The sequence below is a fragment of the Protopterus annectens genome, chromosome 3.part0 (assembly GCF_019279795.1).
Source record: "Protopterus annectens isolate FY-2018-M chromosome 3.part0, PAN1.0, whole genome shotgun sequence".
Lineage (NCBI taxonomy): Eukaryota > Metazoa > Chordata > Ceratodontiformes > Protopteridae > Protopterus > Protopterus annectens.
This window is the reverse complement of record NC_056731.1, coordinates 1,664,072,318-1,664,094,146: the sequence shown is the minus strand read 5'-3', so window position 1 is coordinate 1,664,094,146 and position 21,829 is coordinate 1,664,072,318. Positions and strand designations below refer to the sequence as shown.

The window sequence follows — 21,829 nt, the reverse complement described above, 5'->3', positions numbered from 1 at the left end:
ACCACAACTACATAACAACTTGTGCCCTAAAAAACTTCAACCCTCTAGCTTTCTCTAACTCACTAAAACATATGAACTGGAACCCTGTGAAAACTTTCTCTCTTGACGACGCTGTTACATACTTCAATACTACATTCGATAACCTACTAGATAGCTCTCACTCCCCACAGAACTAAAAGAATCAAAGCCAAATCCACCCCTTGGCTAACTAAAGCAACTGTTACACTCATGCATCTCTGAGATAAATCTTGGAAGCATTACCATAAATCTAAAACATCTAACATCCTTACTGAGTATAAGTAACTTCGTAATGACGTGAAAAAACAAATTGCTTTAGACCAAATGTCGTACTACTCCAAGCATCAAAACAATCATAGATCCAACCCCCCAAAATTCTGGAAAAGTATATCTGCTCTCCTCTCTCCTGACAATCCCTGCCCTGACCCTAACTCCCCAGATCATATCTTAGCTACCCAATTCAACTTTCTTTATTGATTCAATAGCCAAGCTCACCACATCATTCTCCAATAACACTTCTACTCCACCCTCATCCCACACCCTCAATTCTAGCCCCACTGACATCAACACTAGTTATCTTCCCCCTTTATCATACAACCCATCTCTCTGCAAACCATAAAAACACTTCTACTAAAACTAAAATCATGCTCTCATGCCCCAGACAACTTTCCATCTAACTATCTCAAGCTAGCTGCAGATGGCATAGCCCTTCCCATCACCATACTTATCAACCGTTCAGTCCAAGAATCCTATGTACCCCTCCTCTGGAAGAAAGTGTTTGTCATTCCCCTCCACAAAGGAGGCAACAATACTGAAATCTCCAACTTCCATCCTTTAGCTATCTTGTCCCTTATCTCAAAAGCCCTTGAAAAATGCATACACTTGCAACTCCTTCCCTACCTCTTAAACAATCAACTTATATCCCCAACTCAACATGGATTTAGACCTGGACATAGTACTACTACTGCCCTTTTCTCTTTCCTTGACATCATCAACCATGCCTGAGACTCTGGCAACATTGTATCTACCCTTCTCCTAGACTTATAAAAGGCCTTTGATACTGTTTCCCACAAACTTCTCTTGTCCAATCTCTCTCTTCTCAATCTTCCCCCTCCTCTATTCACTGGTTTTCCAGTTACCTTTCTAATAGACAACAAGCTGTCAAGTGGAACAATAGTACCTCTTCCTTTCTTCACACTCCAACAGGAGTTCCACAAGGGTCTATTCTGCGTCCCTTACTTTTTAGCATCTTCATTAATAATTTTCATCAGTGCATTCCTAATACCAAACTTGTCCAATACGTGGATGATTAAACGATAATTTGCTAGGCTCAGTCCCTTCCCAAACTCAAGCAACTAACACAAGATGCCTTGTGTTGTACTGAGTCTTGGATGCTGAATAATCACCTTGCTCTCAATGCATCCAAAACCAAAATCATGATCTTTACTTCATCTAAAAACACCTCGAGTGATAAAACTTCCTTCTCCATGGTCAGTCAGAATAAGATTCCCATTGAAATAGTCTCTCATACAAAACTTCTAGGTGTTATCATTGATGAACATTTAAAGTTTGACATTCATATACAAACTAGTATTAAGAAAACACACCAAAAGATCGGCATGCTGTATCTTCACAGCCATTATCTCACTCCCTCTCTATTTCCTACTTCATTCCCTCTCTCTTGTATGGAGCCCCTTTCCACACCAACCTTTAATCATCCCTAAAGTCAAAACTGTCATCCTGCTACAATAAAATCTCTAAGATTGCTACTGGGACCAAATCTTCCTTCCACCACTGTAATGCACTCCATTCCTTGAACTGGCTTGAACTCCCCCACTATCTCTCTTACATTCAACTGCTAACTGCTCACAAACTCATTTTCAAATGCTTTAACTGCCCTTCCCTCTCCTCCATACTCACTTTGCATCATCCTGACAGACTACTCAGCTCCAGTAACCAGAACCTCCTTGAAGTATACAAACCCTTATGTGCACCTGGGCAATTTCTCCTGTCTTTCTCCCTTGTGTGTCTATGAAATTCACCCCCAGCTACATTCAAATCACTCAAAACCACTCCACCTTCAAGACCATGCTCCATTCCCATCTCTCTCTCTCTTCTTACTGGGAATGCTCATGCTCTCACCCCACCTGACCCCCTCTATATCATTTCTGCACCCCCCTCATTTTTTTTTCTCTTTTCTCAAAACTCAACCTAGTGACTCCCTTCATTTCATTTTCACTCCCTCTCCTTTTTTTCCTTTCTCATAACTCAACATATTCACCTTTCACTGTTCTGTTCTGCTCTTCTCTTCTAATTCTTCCTCCCTGTCACCTCATAAAACTTTGAGTGTATAAATGCCTGCACTCCAAATTATACTTATGTTACAACACCTTGCTCAAATGTTATTATTCTGTCTTCTATATTACTGTGTTGCTCAAATGTTATTATTTTGTCTTCTATATTACTGTGTTTTAGTAGGTTTTGAAAATTGTACTTGTTAACTTTGTTGATATTAGCTTTCTAATAATTAAATATGGAGCTTTTCTCCCAGGCCTCCATTGAAAACGGGCTCATTCTGACCCAATGGACTTTCCTGGTTAACAAACTGCAAATTAAATAAATAAATAAATAATGATTTGTCCCTTATGCATAGGTTTGAATCCCATAGTTTAAAAATTTATTTTATCAGTGTACAAAGCCAAAACAAAAGTGTGTCAGGTCATGAAATGTATGCCCCCAGTGCATGTCTGCATAGTTAACTCACCTAACAGTTACCCTCCAGTTTTACAAATGTATTTCCAGTGTACAGCAGCAAACAACCCTAAAACTAATGCCAAGTGTCAGATTAACCTTCCAGTTTCAAAAACTGCTTTCCTCCCCGCTTGGCACGGTTGCTCTCCACTTCACATCATAGAAATGCAGTTGGCATTGTGTCTGAGGTTTGTTTACTACCAGTAAATGCGATGACAGGAATTAGCAAGAAATCATTAGTTGTCATTGCTCTAGGTTTGGTATTAGACATGTCTAGCATTAGAGAGGAAGGTGCTCAGTTTAGGGTGCAGAGGTGGGATGTTCAGGAGTCCAGGATATTTACTGGACTCCCTGTAAAGCACAACAGCCAAAGGCTTCTGCTGGGGGACTATTCTGGCTACCAGTACAAGTCTGAGGCTTGGAGTAGTTTGACTAAGGCTGTATCCAGTGTGACTGGCATCCCATGCACTGGAGAACAGTGTAGGCACCACTTCAAAGACCTACAAAGGCACAAGTGGATACCCTTAACTAATGGTTGACTGAGTTTCAAACTGGTGACATCCCACAGTTGTGTAAGTATGCTAAAAAAGTGAATTTTTAATACATCTAAAGCTAAATATAGGCAACATAGAATTTAATTGAAAGACTCATACTGAACATCTGGAGAGACCAAGTGAAACAAGTGGTATGCATGCAGCACAACAGAATTATTATTGTAGGTTTAAAAGTTAATGATAGATTTTTTGTATTCTATACAGTAGTAGCAAAGTGAGCATGTGTATCCTAAATGTAAAAGCAAGTATGCATGCATAAGTCTGTAGCACAAACCAACTTTATGAGTCAAGTGTAAGACTGTAGTCATAGGTTGTGGGTTCAAATACCATGAGCAGCAATTATACAATACTGCATTTTCTTCATAATATTCATAAATTAAACTCTATACAAGTGGCATAAACACCCTGCTGTTAACTGTATTCAGTATACTTGGACCAAGAATATGTGCAATATATGCACATTGCAAGGATTACTTTTAAGTAATCTGTAACTATAGTTTGTAGTTGACAGGATGTATACTTAAATATAATAGTTCAGAGAAAATAGTTGTATAATTGTGATAGTGCATTGTATGTCACATATGATGGTACTAATTTTATCTTATTTTTTCTCTCATTCCAACCCCTATTTCTTTTTTATATTTTCTATTATGTGTCATCAAAATGTCTCCATGTCATCCATCTGTAACAAATAACTAAATGCTTCACAGCACAGTGAGGTAGGCCAGCCCCAGTGGGTCAGTCTACCCCTATCCCACCAGCTTCAGCACAAATGCCCAGCACATCTGGGGACCCACCTTGGCCCCTGCACTACCTGCACCCTCAAATATCGTCGCATATATAGCTCTCCATTTTGAACACATGTTTCCTTGACACACTTGATTTGGTCCAGTTGGTATACAACATGACTGCATTGGTGTCACCCCACGTCATGGAGGTGACAGTCCAAATTCAGCTAATATTCTGTACACATTTTCAGTTTACACTGTTAAAGAAATGAATATCTGCAGTTCTTTCCTACCTCCCTCCTGCATATTCCTGTATTTCTTTCCTTTTGTTCTTCCCCCTGCTTGCTTCCCATTTCACCACTTTCCTATCTACCCCATTTTAACACCTATAATCTGGTAAAAAAATAGAAACAAATGCAGCAATGGAGCCCTTCAAATTTTTGGCCTTTCTGTTTGCTCGGAGTTGGGCAATGTGCACCAATGCCAAGTGATGGTAAATGTCTCTTCTGCGGTGCAGTTTACCTTCATGCAATGCTGGTTAAGCACTTTGTACTAAAGTAAAACATAGTAACACTAGGGGAATGTAGTATAAGAATAATTTCATTGCATTATCACTATTTATTTATTTAAATAGCAATTAGAGGTGAATGTAGTATAATAATAATGTCATTGCATTATCACTACTTATTTAAAAATATTTCATACTCTTGGATTTGAACCAAGTATCATCTGGGCTCAAAAAGAAATGTGTTGATGCATTTATACCTGCTGCTACAGAGTCAGCTAAGCAGTAGGTGTGTTTCATATAATCAGTACTAACTCTAGAATTTTAGCAATGAGCCTTGCATTTGCACACTGCTTAACTACTCACAAACAGGGAAAACAGTAGAACTATCTATCCTGCATGCACACTTTGCTAGCCATCGCGGAAACCCACTGCTCACTGTTGCGCTATGCAAACTAAATATTAGTATGTATTAGTTTTGTTTACTGTCCATTAAGTCTTCAAGCCGAGCAAAAGCACTTGTTCTTTTATTAAAGTCTTTTTGCAACAATATACTTGGCATTCCTCAGTTTGTGGATTACGTTGGTCAGGTCTCGCTTTGAAGCTTGCTGTTCCTTGGTTTGGTTTCCTGTTATTTTTTATTTCTTCATGGCATGAAATTACATGTGGAAACATAACAAAATGAAGGCCCTATCTTAGAATATGTCAGATATTTGTAATGCAGCTATATGTTACTTCCCCACGTGCACTGCAGTCCTGGTCTCTCAGTACTTGTTCACAAAAATATCTACTACACTACATAAATTAATAAAAAGCATGTGATATACCATAAACATCTTTAGAATGGCAAGAAACAGTCAGATTTTCAAATACTTGTAGTAATGTGGACACCTGTTTGCATATAGTTTGTAAAGCTGTCTCTTAATCTATACCTGCACATTGGAACACAACCACCAAATACTACTCATTGCATACTCATCGATACGGTAACATGGAGAACTTGAACTATCTTGACAATTGCACATGCATACACATCCATTTCATGCAGGCCTCCCAACATCTTCTCTCCAACATCCAGTGCTGATGTCATCTACCATATGTTGTCCTGCAGCCCTGTAAGACTCAGACTTGTGCTGTGGTGCTTGCTTAAAGTACTGTCTTTTCTAGTCTGTGTACTTAGGTAGGGGTTCTGTTCTCACTGCAGACAACTAGGGTTTGTGTGTGTGTGTGTGTGTGTGTGTGTGTATGTGTGTGTGTGTGTATGTGTGTGTGTGTGTGTGTGTGTGTGTGTGTGTGTGTGTGTGTGTGTGTGTGTGTGTGTGTGTGTTTCTCTAACTAGCTAGAAGTGCATAAGTGTGTATCTGACAGTTACCACTCCGATTCCATGCATTGACAGTATTTTGACACTTGGACAAGCCTACACATCCATTTCATGCAGGCCTACCAACATCTTTTTTCTAACATCCAGTGCTGATATCATCTACCATAAGTTGCCATGCAGACTTATATGAGTCAGACTTGTGCTGTGGTGATTGCTTTAAGTACTGTGTTCACTAGTCTATGTACCTAGGTAGGGGTTCTGTTCTCACTGCAGTCAACTGGGGTGAGTGTGTGTGTGCGCACACACGTGCGCACGTGCACGTGTGTGTGTGTGTGTATGTGTGTGTGTGTGTGTGTGTGTGTGTGTGTGTGTGTGTGTGTGTGTGTCCTTGCTTGACATTACAAAGTGCATTTTATACCAGCATGTGGGACACTGCTATTAGCATTTTCTCTTCAACAGACTCTGCTGATGTCATCCACTATAAAGTGTTGTCTGACACTCTTCTAGTCAGACTTGAGCTGTGGTGCTTGCCTTAAATATAGAGTTATTTAGTTGGTTTACTTACACAGGTAGGGTTTCTGTTCTCACTGTTGTCAGCTGGGGTGAGTGAGTGTGTGTGTGTGTGTGTGTGTGTGTGTGTGTGTGTGTGTGTGTGTGTGTGTGTGTGTGTGTATTTGCTCCCTATCAGCATTTTCTCCTTACTAGACTCTGCTGATGTCATCCACTATAGCTAGTTTGTGGATGTGCAGTATTCTCACCAGGACAGGGTCAGAAACTGGCCTGAAGAACAGGCAGAAGTCACCTCATCCTATATGATACAGATTACATTGGCAGGGGTCCAAATGGAGAGATGAAAAGTCAGCAAGCAAAGGAGAGTAGTAGTGCTGAAATTGAATTCCTCCTCAAGTCTTGGTGAACACCTTCATGAGGTGGACCCTGTTTTCACAAAATCTCACTAAGGCGACACTGATATATAGAGTGTATTTATATAGCATATATCATGGACAGAAGCAAGTTAAAAACTACAAAAGATAGCTGGGTGCACAAGACCCAGGATAAAATGTGCCCAATCCTGGTAGGTGCACTGGTGCCAGGACTGGAAAAGATAGTGTAGAATCCTCAAAACAGCGAAACAGTACTACAGTGGAGCTAGGCCAGGCACAGGGGGATGATGGCCCCCTGTTGTAGAAGGAAGTAGTAGTCCACAAAAATCACAAAAACTGATAAGCCAAAGAAGAGACATAAAGATGATAAAGTGGACTATTGAGGATAAGAAAGATATTATGTATTGTTACTACTATACAAAAAGGTCAGAATTTCCAGACACAAGATATACAAAATGATTAAGGGAGAAATTAGAGGAAAGAAAAATACTTCCTCAAGAAAAATTGTCAGAAGCTTCAGATGAAGACTTGTGTTAATTAGGACAACAGATTTGTGATAAACATTATATAGGTTAAGAAACCTTGATCTGTTTGGAAAAAGAAGCATCTGAGGAAATGTAAAAATATAAACAACAAAAGATATATATATATATATATATATATATATATATATATATATATATATATATCAAAATATGGACATGGGAAAGAAAGAGAGATTTGATATGGTGCAATATTTATGCAAAGGAGAAAGCCAAATTAACCAATGTAAGGAAGGCAGCCTTAAAGATATTCAAAGAGAAATACAGCCAAAAGCATCTGGATATGGAAAATTTCACAATAAAAAAAAATAAAATCACAAATATGGAATGTAGAGAAGTAGATTAGTAAAGTATAAGTTAGAAAATAGAAGATGAAGTTATGGAATGCCTGCAAAGTGAAGGATTTGGTGTAGAAGGTCTAATACAGGCTACATCACAACAGGAGATAGGAGAGTAGGGAGAAACAGGAAGATCTGGAAACATCTAAAGAAGAAATATGGACATGGGAAATAAAATGAGATTTAACATTGTGTAATATTTATGCATTGGAGAAAGCAAATCTACCCAATAGAAAAAGAGTAGCACCAAAGTTATTTGAAGAGAAATACAGGCAAAGGAATCCAGATATGGAAAACTTTACAGTACAGAAAATAAGAAGACAAAGAGGAAAAGTAGAAAAGGAGATTAGTAATGGAGAAGTTAAAGAAATAAAATTGAGGTTATGGAGTACCTGCAAAGTGAAGGATTCAGTGTAGAAAATGTAATTCAGAAAGCACCACAACAGGAAAGGGTAATGGATATCCAAATTAAGGGGAAACTAGTGGAATGGGAAGTAATTGGTCAGGTGCCATATGAAGATAATTTAGAGCCTTCCACAGGAAACCAGTATAAACACTCACTTGAAGCAAGACACCAAGGGAAGGAACAGAAAATTGTGGAAACACTGATGCAGTTAATGTTGAGGAGTGATAGGCCAGTGAGTCCCCATATGACAGAGTTATGGATGGCACAGGATGAAATTGAAGAGAACGTGCCATAGGAAGATGCTATAGAATCTTCTATAGAATGCCTGCAGGAAATGGAAAACAAGGGATATGCCCTCAGTTTGGAAGAAAATGAGCTAAGAGAAGAGTTGCTTGATTTAATAGACGTAAACAGGTATATCAAGATCAATGAAAGAACTAAACTGCAGATGGTTAATAAAACCCAAAAAGTCAGAAGTCTGATAAAACAAATGAACACAGTAATTAGGACTGTCCATAGGGATCCATGCAATATAACAGAAGTAAACAGAATATATTACTGTGCTGCTAAATTAATAACTGATAAAGTTATACCACAAGAACACAGGGTAGCAAGAGAAAGGAAGGGGAGAAATCAAATACCATCATGGAAATATCGAATAGAGAAAACTATAAAGCAGCTAAGACAAGAAGTAACACTGTTAGAAGACTATAGAAGAGGGAGCAGATCAACAAAAATGCTAAGAAAGATAGATGTGATAAAAGCAATGTGCACTATTAGAACAGACCAGGATCTATCATGCACTATCGCAAATAAACTAAATATTCAAGCACAGGTGGAAAGACTTAGAAGATATGAAGATAAATATAAAAGAAAAGTACAAAATAAGCAATTTATTGATGATCCCAAAAAGTTTTATAGAGAATTGGGAAATAAGGCAAAAGGAATTGAAACAGTGCCAAAAAAGAAGAAATAGATACATTTTGGAGACGTATCTATGAAGATCCTGAGGGTATGCCACGGTGGTACGGCAGTAGCATTGTTAACTCACAGCAAGAGGTTCTCCCATTCGATTCTCGGCTGGGCTTGGGAGTGCCTTCTGTATGGAGTCTGCATGTCCTCCCCACGGTTGGGTAGCATTTGAAAGACATGCGTGCGTAAATGGGTGTGCCTTGGTTGAAGGTTGAGTGTCGAGGTGGAATCTCAGCGTTTTGTAAAAATCTACTGCCAATCATTAGCAGACCGGAGTTCTGCTGTGGCGACCCCTTACCAGGAAAAGTTGAAAGACAAACATCTATGAAGATCCTGTGGAACATAACAAAGATGCTAAATGGATAGAAGAAGTTAAAGAAAGTATGAGAGGGTTAAAGGTACAGGATATGAAATGGGATGGAGTAACAGCCAGAGAGATTGAAATAAAGTTAAGAAAAACTTTTAAATGGAAAACTCCAGGCTCAGATCCAGTACCTAATTTTTTGCTGAAAATGTTAACATCTTTGCATGAAGATTTAGCCATGAGTAAGAACTATTTATATGCACACCCCAAACAGACATCAACCTGGTTAACAACAGGAAAAGCAATGCTCCTGCTACCAAATAGGTGGCTAGCTACCAAATAGGTGGCAATCCACTGAGTACAGAAGAAGTTATCAGGGACCTGGGGACCCAGGTTGATAGTAGTCTGTCATTCGACACCCATGTAGCTAAAGTAGTTAGGAAGACCTTCTACATTGCCCACCTTATCATGAAGGGATTCTCATCTAGATCAAGGGAGGTCATAGTCTCCCTATACTCATCACTCATCAGACCAATGATTGAGTACAATGCCCCATTCGGAATGTATCTGACCCGACACTTGCAGCAGCTGGAGAGGCCACAAAAGTTCCTCACCAAAAGGATAAAGGGTCTCAAACATCTGTCCTATGCTGCCCGACTGAAAGAACTCCAGCTCTATTCAGTTGCTTACCGCTTGCTCAGAGGTGACCTTTGCCTAACATACAAGGCCATGTCAAACCCAGATTTGATGAATATGCTTCACCTCAAAAAATCTAGATCAGTCAGAGCCACAAGGGCGGGAGACTTAAACCTCGACACGGCTATTAATAGGACGTGCTGGAGGGATAGATTCATCACCCAAAGACTCCCTATGCTGTGGAATAAAATCCCGGTATATGTGAGGCAGAGCACCTCGCTGGCCTTGTTCAAGAGAAATCTTGACCAATGGATGGGAGATCGCAGATATACCCCAGGGATTACCTCAGTGTCACTGCTCAACAGAGGCACAGCAAAATAATGGGTATAGTTCCCCATACTAAAGGGGTGGCGTAAGCCACAAAACTATGGGCTAGGCTTGTAAATGCCCTCGGGCAGATAGCCTAGTATGAACCTATGAACCTATGAACCTAAGAGTGATCTAGCAAGCTACCCTAAAAACTATAATCCAATATCTTGCCTTCCGATGATGTATAAACTATACATGGGAACTGATGCCGACAGAGTTTATAGTCATTTAGAAGAAAATTCAATTATGGCAGTAGAATAAAAGAGCAATAAAAGAAAGTCATATGGACCAAAGGATTATTTGTTGTTAAATAAAGTAATAGTGGAGAACTGTAAAAAAGGGAAGAATCTAAGTAGGGCATGGATTGACTACAAAAAAGCATTTGATAGTATCCCACATTCATGGATAAAAGAGTGCTTAAAAATTTATAAGATACACCCTATCGACTATATTACAGTGACCATGAAACAGTGGCAGACCCTTTGGAATTAAGCCATGATAAAAGACAAATTATTATTCCACGGATAAAAATCCAAAGGGGGATATTCCAGGGTGACGCTCTGTCACCTCTGCTAATCTTTCTTGCCCTTAAGCCATTAAGCTGTTTACTTAACAGCTTAGGCCATGGCTATAATTTGGCTCCTAGAAAACAACAAAGTGTAAAGACTTTCCATCTTCTCTTTGTCGATGATTTAAAACTCTATAGCTCATCAGAAGAGGAACTGAAAGCACAACTGCAAGTTGTCAAAACCTTTTCAGATGATATAAGTATGTAATTTGGTCTTGACAAATGTGAAAAAGCAACCTTTAAAGTAGGAAAACTGCAATGCCAGGAAAGCATCAGTTTGGGACAAGAATGTGATATAAAAGAATTTGAGCAGGAGGGAGTGTATAAATACTTGGGAATTAATGAAGGATCAACAATAAAACATGAACAAATGTGAATAAAACTTGGTAAAGAATATTTCAGAAGACTTAAATTAATCTTGAAAACACTGACATCTAGGAACAAAATCCAGTCTATAAACCAATTTGCTCTTCCTGTCCTAACTTACAGTTTTGGAGTGATTGCTTGGCCCAAATTTGTTTTGGGTAGATTAGATAGGAAAACAAGAAGGATGCTTCATGCTCACCAAATGTTCTTCTTTTCACTTTTCCCGGTTAGTGGTCGCCACAGTGGAACTCCGGTCTGCTAATGATTGGCAGTAAACTTTTATGGTGCCGAGGTGCCAGCTCGATGCCCAACCTTCAACGAAGGCACACCCATTCACGTATGTCTTTCGAACGCCACTCAAATGATTTATAAAATTCATTGCATACCAGGATTATATATTCCCTGTTCCAAAGGAGGGATGGGCCTCCTTAAAATGCATTAAATGTATAGATCAGCAATTGTGGGACTGCACACATATCTGCTGACCTCACAAGACCCAAATGTAGTGAAAGCATTGAAACATGAGGAGAATAAATCTAAGATGACTTCTCTGCTTAATTTCGCAGCAGCATATCGGCGTCAAGCAGGAATCATAATCAAACCAGAAGTGGATAAAAATCAGGCAGCAACTGAATATGCCAAAAAACAAAAGAAAGAATATAAGGAGAAGGACCAGATGAGAAGGTGAGAAATGTGGAAAAAGCATAAATATAGTTGCAAGTATAGAAAACTTATGGAAGAACCTCATGTTGATCAGGAATGAACACAGGAATGGGTGAGGAGACGTCAATTCAAACCAAAAGATGAAAGGTTAATATTGGCAGCCCAAAATAGTGGGCTACGTACACGTTGGTTTACAAAGTCCATTGAACATGTAGGAAAAATAGACAAATGTAGGTTTTGTAAAACCGAATTGGAAACAGTTGCACACCTCATTGCTGGTTGCGACATACTAATGGCAGAAGGACTGTATACTGAAAGGCATAATAATGTGGCAAGAATATTGCACTGGGGATTGTGCAGACATTATGATACTGAAGTGGCTGAAAAACACTAGAAACATGAGTCACAAAGCATCATAGAAAATGATGAAGTTTGTATCATATGGTTCATAGGTTCATAGGTTCATACTAGGCTATCTGCCCTAGGGCATTTATAAGCCTAGCCAGAATGTGTTTGGCTTTCGTCACCCATTTTACATTTATTTTGCTATGCCCTTTTTCAAGGTTAGTATACTGTGCCTCTGTCTAACAGTGACACAGAAGTGATACCCGGGGTAAACCTACGATCTCCCATCCACTCATCAAGATTCCTCTTGAAGAGAGTCAATGAGGGACTCTGCCTAACCTGGACTGGGATTTTATTCCAGAGTGAAGGGAGCCTCTGGGTTATGAATCTGTCCCTCCAGCATGTCTTATTTATTTCAGTGCTGAGGTTCAAGTCTCTCGAGCGCGTAGCTCGATGGGATTTGGATTTTCTGAGGTGCAGCATGTCCATTAATTCCGGGTTGGACATGGCTTTATACGTCAGGCACAGATCGCCTCTGAACATGCGGTATGCCACTGAGTAGAGCTGGAGTTTCTTTAACCGGGCAGCATATGGCATCTGTTTGAGCCCTTTGATCCTCTTGGTGAGGTACTTTTGGGGTCTTTCCAGTTGCTGCAGGTGTATGGTAAGGTACATCCCAACAGGGGCATTGTGCTCAATTATGGGCCTGATGAGGGATGAGTAAAGAGGCACGATGACCTCCCCTGATCTAGATGTGAATCCCTTCATAATTAGGTGGGCTATATAAAATGTTTTTCTAACCACTTTGGCCATGTGGTTGTCAAATGAGAGATTGCTATCAACTTGGGTCCCCAGGTCCCTAATTACTTCTTCTGTACTTAATGGATTACCACCTATGTGGTAATTTGTGGGCACTTTGTTTTTGCCAAAGGGAATGACTATACACTTTTTGGCATTTAGCTTGAGGCCATGGCTCTGGCACCAGTTGTCTGTTTCTATGAGGCCCTTTTGGAGGATGCTTGTGTTGGCTGGAGAGTGGATTATGGCGCCCAGTTTGCAGTCATCTGCGAACTTGGTCAGCCGCAGTCCTTCCGTGTTGGCCTGTACCTCCGAGAAATATATACCGAACAAGAGAGGTCCCAGGACTGAGCCTTGTGGGACACCACTTGTAACTGGTTTGGAGTCTGACATGGCTCCAGCAATTCTAACCATCTGGGTTCTGTCCTTGAGCCAGTTTGCAATCCTTCTAGTGACATAGGGGTTTATATTTAAGCTGGTGAGCTTATCTATAATGCCCGAGTGGGGTATTGTATCGAAGGCTTTTGCGAGGTCCAGATAGGCTGTGTGGACCACCTTCCCCTCGTCAATGGCCTTGGTGACTGTTTCAAAGAAATCAATCAGGTTTAAGAGGCAGGATCTGCCCTTAACAAAGCCGAACTGGGTAGGATACAGTGTCAGTAGGTCCCCAATATCTTTATTTATGAGGTCCATGATGATCCTTTCCATAGCTTTGCAGACCAAGCTAGTCAGGCTTATGGGGCGATAGTTTCCAGGATCCATTGAGGCACCACCTTTATGGAGAGGGACCACTGTTGCTGTACGCCACTCTTTGGGCACATATCCTGTAGTAAGGCTGAAATTGAACAGTAGTTTTATGTTTGGTTTAGCTCTTCTTGGAGTTTATGTAGGACGCAGCCCGGGACACCATCTGGTCCCATTGATGCTGTGTTTTTTTCTTTGGAGAGGGCAGCTCTTACCTGAGCATTTGAGATGTCAGGGGGGCAGCACTCTGCTGGGATAGATATTTGCCATTTTGGTGGGAAGGGGGGTGGGAGAAGTTTGCGCTGAACCTGTCAGCTAGGATGTTGCAATGTCTGTGGGTTCGGTGTATTTTTTGTCATTTTGGACTAATTCTGAGCATATCTGGGAATTACCACCCAGGTTCCTAACATAACTAAAGAAAGCCTTGTGATTATCCTTAGTGTCCTGTGCAATTTTTCTCTCGAAGCTGGCCTTAGACAATTTTATGAGTGCCCGTAGTTTTTTGCTAATACTGATCAGTGATGCCTTCCCTTTTTGGGATTTTGCTCTATCATTTAGTAGCTTCCTCCTTCTATTGTATAGTTTGTTTATGGCTGGGGTCCACCAGTCAGGACGTCTGCCTTTGTAGGATTGGGTCTTGGTTTTATTTGGGATCGCATGATCCATGCATTCCTGAAGGTGTTCATAGAATGCATTTATAAAGGATTCTGCGGTCTGGGCCATATTTTCCACAGGCCCGGGGGCTTTGAAGGATTCCACATCGGTTTTGAGGAGTGTAAAATTTGCTTTAGAGAAGTTTTTCACTGTGGTTTTCTGGGCAGGGGGTGGGGTCGGGATGTGAATATTCAGTGAGATTAGTTTATGGTCTGATCTTACCGGTGAAGGATACACTTCTGGTCTGGAGCATAGAGTCCCCATGTTGGTGATGATCAGGTCCAGTATGTTTTTCCCTCTTGTGGGAGTGGTAACAAGTTGTTCCATAGCATTTGAGTTTATAAATTCTAGGAACCTTTGGGCTAGGGTGTTGGAGCTAGAGTAATGCTCCCAGTCTATGTTTGGGTAGTTGAAGTCACCCAATATAATGGTGTTTGGAGAGACCTTCATATTTTCCAGTGTTCTCAGGAAGGCCGAGTGGGGTTCCTGGGTTTGGGAGGGTGGTCTGTAGCAGGCTATAAACTGGAAGGCAGTTTTACCCACTGTTAGTTGCACATGGATAGTCTCTGATGCTTCGTGCTTTGGCACCAACCTGGAGGTGTGGGTATCTTTGATGAATATAGATACTCCCCCTCCTTTTGTGGTTCGGTCCAAGTTTTGGGGACGAAAAGCATGGTATGAGATATAACCTGGTAGTGCTGGGGTGCTCTCAGGAGCCCTGAACCAGGTTTCTGTTACTGCACAGATATCGATGTTCTCCATGCTAAGGAGTGTTTCGAGTGCGTGCATCTTGAGGTTTAGACTTCTGGCGTTGAGTAGCATTACTCTTAGTTTCTTATCCCTTGTGATACCTATGGAGGTGGGTTTGTCTTTTGAGCCTTGCCTAAAAAAGGCACTATGGGGGTAGCAAGAGCCTTTGCCAATATCCGAAAGCCCAGGGGTGACAGGTGCAAGCCATCCCTAGCGAAGCATTGTGACTTGTCGAGCATATCATCCCAAGCTGACAGGCATTGGATCCCCTTTGAATGACTCCAGTACTTAAGCCAATTGTTGAAATTGATCATCTTGTCTTCATATTGTGGCATCATTCTTGGTGAGGGTAAGATGCTACTCAAGGTCAGGGTCATACCAGCCTGGGCTACATGTTCAGAGAGCTCCTCTATGTCTTTTTTCATGTAGTCCAGGGAGGTACATCTCAGGTCATTTACACCAGCATGGACAATGACTGAGTCATATTTGTACTTGCCTTGGAGTGACCTGTCACCCATTACCAACAGTTCAAAAGATAGATGCTAGAAAACCGGATATAGTGGTCCAAAAAAAGAAAATAAGTGTAGTACTGATCATTGAAATCACCACACCCAGTGACTACAGTATCTTGAGTACAGAGAGGCACAAAGTCATAAAATATCAGGATCTGCAGGCAGAAATGAGAGCAATGTGGAATAAAGTTACTCAGATAGTTCTAATAGTAGTAGGAGCAACGGGTCTTATAAAAAATAATCTAAAATCATACTTAGATAAGTTACCAATCCATGTAACACCATACGAACTGCAGAAGGAGTCATTACTGGGCACATTGGGGGTGCTGTGAAGAGCACTTTTGGCTCACATCAAAGATTGAAACCATACTAATTTCATGAACTTTAATCATACTTTGACTAAGGAATGGGGTCCATTCCTGTCATGATATTAGAAACCTAGAAGATTTGGATAAATTAAAAAAGCAGGGTTTTCAGTCTATCCACATACATCATGGCATAGTTTGTAGACCTTGTATTTTCTTGGTGAAAAATTCCTGTGGTCTCTTCAGCTGCTGCAGGTGTCTGGTGAGGTACATGCAAAAGGGAGCATTATACTCTATTAGTGTTCTTATGATGTTCAAGTATAGTGTTGTTATATAAACCTCAGCTCTGAATATGATGGCCTGAGGTATGAGGTACACAATATAGCCCTTCCATACCACTGTGGGCACTTGGTGGTCGAAGTTCAGATTGTTATCTACATGTGTTCTCAGGTCTTGCACCACTGAGTGTCAGCACAGGGGGATTGTTGTCAATGCACTAATTAGCAGGGAATTCCACTTCGCAGAAGGCCAAAATAAACACACAGTTTTGTATTTATTTGCAGATCATGTGGTTTTGTCACAAATCATTTGTCTGTGTTAGACTCTCCTGTAGTATGTTATCATCATATGTGGACTCAATGATTGCACCCAATATGCAAGAATCAGCAAACTTGGTAAGACAAAGGCTGTATACGTTTGCCTGGACTGTTGAGAAATACATTACAAACAGTAAAGGTCCAAGCACAGATCCCTGGGGTGCACCAGTGGTGACAGCTTTACTGCTAGAGGTTGATTCACCAACTTTCACAGTATGTGTTCTGTCGGGGAGTCATGTTGGTTAACCATCTAGTGATGTAAGCCTTCATCACACCAATAACTGAGTACAATGCACCCTTCTTCATGTACCTCCCTACATATCTTCCAGTGATGTGTAACTGAAGTGTACCACATTTGCCATACTGAGCTGCCACACATCTTACTGGACATACATAGGTATTCTTTTTGTTGCATAAACATTGCTGTCTGGTGGTGCGGAACACCCATCAAGGTGTTATACTAGATGCATGTCTGATACCTGTTCTGGTGATGCACACAGTACATACATAGCTGTTTAATAACATTGATGGCATGAGTTACACTCATGACAATCTGGATTGTGCCTTATATATCTGCCATGCACACCAGTCAACTAGCCTGCTGTGATCCTAATGTTACATACAGGTACAGCAACGTCCCTCCTAACACCTCCAACAAATGTTCCAGTGTCAGGACTGTGTGCTTGATTATGATCACAGATTGCTGAATTGTCATAATAGTCGTACAAGTATGTTTGTGCAGAATCATCTATGATCACTCAGAATGACATATATTGTGTCACAGATATGGGATTACTGGTGGCATTATTCTGATACTCTCCATGATTTTGCATGCTTATTTTACTGTTGTCCATGAGCCTGTAACTGTGTCCCACTTGTTGGAGACCTCTACTGACATTACAGTCATATTCAGGCAAATCAGTTTGCATAACTTTAAAATATGCACCTAACCCCAGTTGTATAACATCCCTGATTGATGTCCTCTGCATTGTTCCTGTCAGGATGCTTATCTCACAAAGACATCTTCTCCATTGTTATGTCACCTTGTGTGACAGTCACATATGCATTTTCAATATGCAGTCTGTATTGTACCATATTGATATGTGATTAGTGTACTTGCTACAAATGCCTTCCATTGACATGCCCTCATCTGCTGTACATTAGGATGTTTCACCTGTCCTGTTTCCCTGTGGTCATTCTTACAATTCATCTGTGTATCCCTATTCAATACACACACTTCCCTTCACTATTTATTTTAAATGGAAGTCCATGTACCATTACAGATCATTCACACAACGTTTGTACAGAATGCCTGGAAATGGATTTCACAATACTCTGCACTGCATACACTGTCCTGTACAGTATTTGGACCATAAACATTACTATATGTTAAACCCTGGTAATCACTGTGGCATTCTGTGCAATCCCTCTAACCTAGTTTGCTCTCAGGTACACAGGATTGCTATCTGTGTTGCTTTACATGGTTTCCTGGCCAGCAGCACTACTGCCAGCCACAAAACCATGATTGTGTATGTTTAAATGCTGTGCATGGCATGTGTATATAATTAGCAGCATTGTTCACCTCGCACATAAAAAAACTCTGTATAGGCTTCACATAAAGCCTATATGGAGTTTACTGAATCCCAGGTTCTGCGTTTTGAAACTATCATCATTTGGGTAGTGGAAGGGGTGTAGTGGCAGTACTATAAGTTTAGATGGCAGGATACTCATTTTTATGTGTTATTTGCTTATAACATATTTCCCCTGAAAATGTTTTATTACTATTTTGATGTTTTAGGTACCTGCACCTGTAAGAATGGTAATCCATGACACATTCCTTTTTGTTGAATGTTCAGTGATGGTGTGCATACTAGTTTTACAGGGATGAAATGCATATATTTTCAAACTCCTCCTTCCACCCAAACCCCCATTCCAGCTAAATAGACAGCTGTGTCACTGAAATTGATTCACAGGAGTTCAAGATCAAATGAGTCATACACATCTCCTGTTGATAGGATAGATGATTGTGCAATTGATTTGGTGAAGGGGCTACTAAGAGAACTGTAATATGAGTTAGTGGAAAGCTGTGACCTACATAATGCAGGTGATCCTGCTGTCACTGACCTGACATTGCTGCATGACCCTAAAATCATGACCTCGAATGTGAGGTTCTGCTAAGTGTAGATGAATGTTGACATTGCCAATGCGAACTGTGCTGTGATTGTTCATTTTGACAACTGACAGTAATGTCTTGAGAAACAACAGTAGTATCATGTGATTGCCACCCATGTGTCCTAACAGTATATCGTCTGCCTCTTGCAAGACTGACTTCAGCTTGATGCTGGTATGACCTAACTAATGTAAGAATGGAGGCGTCCAGTGATGCTTGGTGTGCCACCATACTATGTGTGATGCCCATGCTCTGTCCCAGTAATCAAGGAGTCTCAATCCCACCACTGACATCAATTAATTTGTGACGCCCGGGCACTGACCCAATAATCAAGGGCATGCACATTGGGGGGGATAACAAGTACACACACAGTAAATTACAATTTCCCTTAAGAGCACACAGAGATCACAGTCAGTCTGGGGCTGGTTTCTCCCTTTCTCTCCAGATCCCCAAAAAGCCTCCCCACTGGCACAGCTATAGGGTCCAGATCTCAGCCTAGTGGTCAAGCTAAAACCTCCAGCACACTCTCTGTGCAACCAGTGCTTCATGTCCCTGCCCAAGTAGCTGACACGCACACACTTTAAGATTTGATTTAGATACAGACACACAAACACTGCTGGGGAAGGTTGGCACAGGTTCTCCAGCTATGCCCCCTTTCTGCCCAGACTATAAGGTAGTACCAACTGCCATCGACCACTACTATCAGCTACACTAAGGCTCTTCCCAAAGGGTGACCAATTTCACTGTGTAAAATTACTGTTATCCAAATAGTAAGTGTGACGAATAGCACTATTGGAGTGGCTTGGACAGTATCACCAAATACATGCAGGTATTCTAGAGCTTAAATTATCTCTACACAAAACAGCCACAGTTGAAAGGTTTAAAAAAATTTAATAATAAATAATAAAAACACAAGACAAATCTCATCAATTCAACATAGTGCTAATCAAGAGTTCAGAAATCACATGAAATTTTAAAACAATATTGTGGGATAGTCTGACATAAATATAGAAAACAGCTAGACTAATCTGGCTAAATTCTAACTCTAAGAGAAATCACTGTTCTAAATACTACTTACATACAGAACAAGCAAGTGCTGGTGAGTGAATGTTCTTACTAGATCCCAGACAGGTTACAAAATGCTCAATCTTTCTCTCTGAGAAAGTATTAAATTGATAACACTCAGTACTGCTGAGTCATTTCACATTACATCATTTTTCTCACTTCTCCTTTACTTCTCAGGCTAACAGAAACTCAGAATTTACATTTCCTTGTAAGCTGCGCATGGTCAGGAAGCCACAGCAATAAAAGACACATTTAGAGGTAAAAATCTAGTAATTATTTCTATGTTAAACAATAGAAATAATTTGCTAGCCCAGACATCCTGTCTCCGAGCTTAAAATCAAACACAGTTGTAATTCTTAATTTAACAGATTTCTTCCTGCAGGGTGCACTGTGGTTACATTTTTGAAGCTCAGAACATAAAACAATTTTCTTACATTTGTTACACAAGCCTGTGGATCATATTAATATTTACAATGACATAGAATTATTTACAAAATTCTATCTAGTTAGGCTGGCAGCCTTCACATATCCCCCCCCCCAGGAGAACTCAAGCTAGTTTTTCAAGTGACCCTTGAGAAATGTAGCTTAAGAGGGTTAGGTCTATCTAAGTATACATTACCCCATTCCCTGTCTTGAAAGCCCATCTGCATTCATAGGTTCATAGGTTGGTACTAGGCTATTGGCCCTAGGGCCTATGCAAGCCTAGCCATAACAATTCCCTGGATATTTCTTCCCACAATATTGACTTCTCCAGGCCCCTGTCTAGCAGGGCGACTGACATGATCCCCAGGGTGAATTTCCTATCTCCCATCCAATCATCAAGGTTCCTTTTGAAGAGGGCCAATGAGGCGCTCTGCTTGATATATACGGGCAGTCTATTCCAGAGTATGGGGAGTCTCTGGGTCAGGAACCTATCCCTCCAGCATGTTTTGTTCATTGTGATGACAAGGTTTAGATCCCTGGAACATGTGGCTCTGAGGGATTGGGATTTCTTTAAGTGGAGCATGTCCAACAGCTCAGGGTTTGACATGGCCTTGTATGTTAAACAGAGATCACCTCTGAGTAGACGATATGCCACAGAGTATAGCTGGAGTTTTTTTAGATGGTCAGTATATAGCATCTGCTTTAGGCCTGTGATTCTTTTAGTGAGGTATTTCTGTGGCCTTTCCAGCTGTTGCAGATGTCTTGTGAGGTACATACCAAATGGGGCATTATACGCTATAATGGGTCTAATGAGGGATGAGTACAGTGGGACAATGACCTACTTTTTTCTGGATGAAAAGCCCTTAGTGATGAGGTGTGCCACATAGAAGGATTCTCTGACTGTTGTGGCAATGTGGTAATCGAAAGTGAGACCACTCTCCACCTGTGTCCCTAAGTCTCTCATCACACTTTCGATGTTTAGTGTCCTGCCACCTATGTGGTAATTCATGGGTACATGTTTTTTTCCAAAGGGGATAACTATACATTTCTTGGCATTAAGCTTGAGCCCATGGCTCTGGCACCAGGCATCTGTTTCTTTAAGGCCCTTTTGTAGAATATCCACATCATTTGGGGATGCAATAATGGCTCCCAGTTTGCAGTCATCTGCAAACTTTGTTAGCCAGAGTCCCTTAGTGGTGGCCTGTACTTCAGAGAAGTAGATGCCAAACATGAGTGGTCCCAGGACTGAATCCTGAGGTACTCCACTTGTCACTTGTCTGGAGCTGGATTTGGAGTCGGCTACTTTTACTGTCTGGGTTCTGTCAGTAAGCCAGTTAGCAACCCATCGAGTGACGTAGGGATTTATTCCCAGCTTAGTAAGTTTATCTATGATTCCAGAGTGGGGGATGGTGTCAAAGGCCTTGGTGAGGTCCAGATAGGCTGTGTGGACTGCCTTAACCTCGTCCACAGCTCTGGAGACTGATTCGAAGAAGTCAATCATATTCAGGAGACAGGATCGGCCCTTCACAAGCCCAAACTGGG

The 21,829-nt window shown here is 40.9% G+C and overlaps 1 protein-coding gene across 3 annotated transcripts in view; it reads right to left on the bottom strand.

Annotated features, from left to right (window-relative positions):
• OXR1 (oxidation resistance 1) overlaps positions 1-21,829 on the bottom strand; it is a 4,227,902-nt gene that overhangs the window by 4,084,139 nt on the left and 121,934 nt on the right. The gene's annotated exons all lie outside the window — the stretch shown is intronic.